Source organism: Aplysia californica, unplaced genomic scaffold (assembly GCF_000002075.1).
Source record: "Aplysia californica isolate F4 #8 unplaced genomic scaffold, AplCal3.0 scaffold00248, whole genome shotgun sequence".
Taxonomy (NCBI): domain Eukaryota; kingdom Metazoa; phylum Mollusca; class Gastropoda; order Aplysiida; family Aplysiidae; genus Aplysia; species Aplysia californica.
This window is the reverse complement of record NW_004797518.1, coordinates 708904-711916: the sequence shown is the minus strand read 5'-3', so window position 1 is coordinate 711916 and position 3013 is coordinate 708904. Positions and strand designations below refer to the sequence as shown.

Sequence of the window (3013 nt, the reverse complement as noted above, 5' to 3'; positions counted from 1 at the left end):
CTGGTCTAATTATAGTCAAGTGATAAATGAAAGACCATTTAACAGCTATTTTTAAACGCAAACTGGTCATAGGGCATGTTATGCTAAATTTTTATTCGGACTCGAGTCCGAATACATTTTTTCATATTCGGACTCAAGTCCAAATAAAAAAATTTCATATTCGGACTCGAGACCGAATATGAAATTTTTTTATTCGGACTCGGGTCCGGAAAAAAGGAAGTGTCTTCATTCTCTAACGTTCAGTGCTTCCAATTTTCCGCCATTTTTTAGTTTCCCCCACACATCTGCTGATCAGATGCCCGCCGCCTCATTGATAGCCCCCCCCCCCCTCCTAGTTCCCCCGCATCTTTGTTGTAGAAAAAGGTAAAATTGAAGATTAGCAGACCACCTGGCACCTGCATATTATGAGCTGTGTAAAAATAAGACCGATTCGTTCAAATGGACACAAGCCTCAGTGTTTCATCTCGATAGTTTATCCAAAAAAAGTTGTGTTGCTGTATAAAGCCGAGCATACGGCAACTTTTGATTCCATAGACCAGCGCACAATTCATTACGTAGATTTACGTCAAGACTAGCTTATTATTGTAATAATGATCAGTTGCCGGGGGCATGTCTGTATACATGCCATTAAACGTGTCGAAGAAAGACGCAAACTATTTTAAGGTAAGGTGCCCATCTTGTTTGACATCAGATACCCCTCCGATCACGTGACTACATCTAATAAGTATAGCCAACCGCATGGCACCAAAGATGGAAGTATCTATGTATATGATGCTTAATGTACACCTCTCTCTCGGAAGTTCTGATGGCAGAATAGACAGCGCGTCTGTGTTGGAAATCGTGCAATGATTTTTGGAGCGGTTCGATCCCGGTCCCGGACAGTTCTTTTTTTCTCTTCTCCTCCTCCCGACTGACCAACAGTCTCATAAATTATAATTTGTAGAGCAGCTTTGATTACTTTGAAGGATTTTTTTGTTTTTTTTAATATAGTTCTATGAGTGATTAAAAATGCAGGAGGGGCGGGGGGGGGGGGGGGGGGGGGCTAGATCTAGATCTAGATTTAGATCTAATCCTCCAGCGTCTTTACGGCAATTTTCGTGCGCTTTATTGTCTTTGTGTTTACCGTGTTTCAATTTCAAGCAATTAGCATTCTTAATCTTACTGTTCTGAGCATCAACGATCTAGAATCTAGAATCTAGATTCTAGATCTAATCTAGATTCTAGATCTAGAATCTAGATCTAGAATCTAGATCTAGCCGAAATGTTAGCGAAAACACGTCGTTCCATGTGGGTATCCCACGAAGTGATGACATCACAGTACTAAAATTAGCAGCCAATCAAAAAGATGTGTCTTTTTTATGTTTAACGGCATGTGGTCTGTATACAATTCGATGATTTGTGTGATCTGCAGGGAAGGACTTCCGTAACGAGCGACCACCCCAACAAATAAAATAACGAAGTGTATACAGACCCGGTAACCGAGAACAAAGTCACGAAGTATACAGACCCGGTGAGGGAACTCTTTTGTGATTTTGGAAAGTTTCAGCGCCTAGACCCGGTAGAGTGCATGTGTGTGTGTGTGTGTGAGAGAGAGAGAGAGAGAGAGAGAGAGAGAGAGAGAGAGAGAGAGAGAGAGGGAGGGAGAGAGAGAGAGAGAGAGAGAGAGAGAGAGAGAGAGAGAGAAGGGGGAAGTGCTAGCAAAATGTATGACATGCCCCAGTTGGCAGGAGGGAACGAGTGAAAGATATAGTGGGAAATAGGTGGGGAGAAGACAGACAGAGACAAACAAAGAAAAAGAGAATGCGAGCGACAGAGAGAGAGAGAGAGAGAGAGAGAGAGAGAGAGACAGAGAGACAGAGAGAGAGCGACAGAGAGAGAGACAGAGAGAAAGAGAGAGAGAGAGAGAGAGAGAGAGAGAGAGAGAGAGAGAGAGAAATAGAGAGGGTGACTGCTCCAGAGAAATTATGACATTGTTCTTTTCTTCAAATTGTGATTCCTCCAACTCCAAAACGGAGGAAAAACGATCGTTCATCGAAAAGACATCCGCAATCTTCATTTAGATCTAGATATCTAGATCTAATCTAGATTCTAGATCTAGGCTAGCCTCGAAACTAGATCAATGATTTATGTCTGTCTTTCTAGATCTAGATCTAGTCTAGGCCATAGATATAGAAGAACCTAGATCTAGGTCTACCCTGACTGAGTCAAGAGGGCGCTGAAACTTTCCGAAATCACAAAAGAGTTCCCCTACCGGGTCTGTATACTTTGTGACTTTGTTCCCGGTTACCGGGTCTGTATACACTCCCATAAAATAAAGAAGAGACCTAACCCTACCCCAAACATAACCCTCTACCCTACCCCCCACCCCCCAAACCCTACCCCTTCGGCCTACAACTCTGTTCTACCCTTGCCTCGTAGTCGTACCGGTCGTACTCGTAGTCTACGACGTAGGTATTCCTCCCATCTGCAGCAAACAATACTTGCGGTTTGACCCCCGAAGCAATGCATTTGTGTGCAGGAGTGAAAGTAAAAATTTACGGCTAGGGAAACATTGGCCAACTTCAGCATAAATTTTGGTAAACATACCGAGACCTCCACGCTTTTCGTCAGCTAGCCTATCAGCTACAATGTGTGAGAAAGCACGTTCGCCGTGCTGTTGAGCTGTGGTGTTGTCGAATTTTTATTTCCGTGTTCAATTTTGAATCGGTTGATGTTCACGGTAAAATATGGATCAATCACGCTTTTTTGCGAAACAAAAGTAAGTTAGTACCAAAGCATCGTGCCATGCTTTTGACATAGTGCCATTTGAAATTAAAATTGAATATAAATTTACCTTGTAGTAAAGGTGATTAACTTGAAATCTTGATCTTGTGTGTGTGTATGTGCGGGAGTGAGGAGGCGAGGAGAGCGTGACAGTATGGGGGGGAAAAAATGATTGATGTGTGCATTTCTGTGTATAATGTGCGAGCGCGTGTGTATTGTGTAGCCTACGTGTATATCTGTGTGTGTGTGT

General features: G+C 42.8%; 1 protein-coding gene across 1 annotated transcript in view; it reads right to left on the bottom strand.

Moving 5' to 3' along the window:
* LOC101856270 (ribosomal oxygenase 1) overlaps nt 1–2955 on the bottom strand; it is a gene marked incomplete in the record, with an annotated part of 38127 nt that extends 35172 nt beyond the window's left edge. The window contains 1 exon segment of the mRNA XM_013083675.2: nt 2587–2955.
* Nucleotides 2956–3013: the final 58 nt, after the last annotated feature.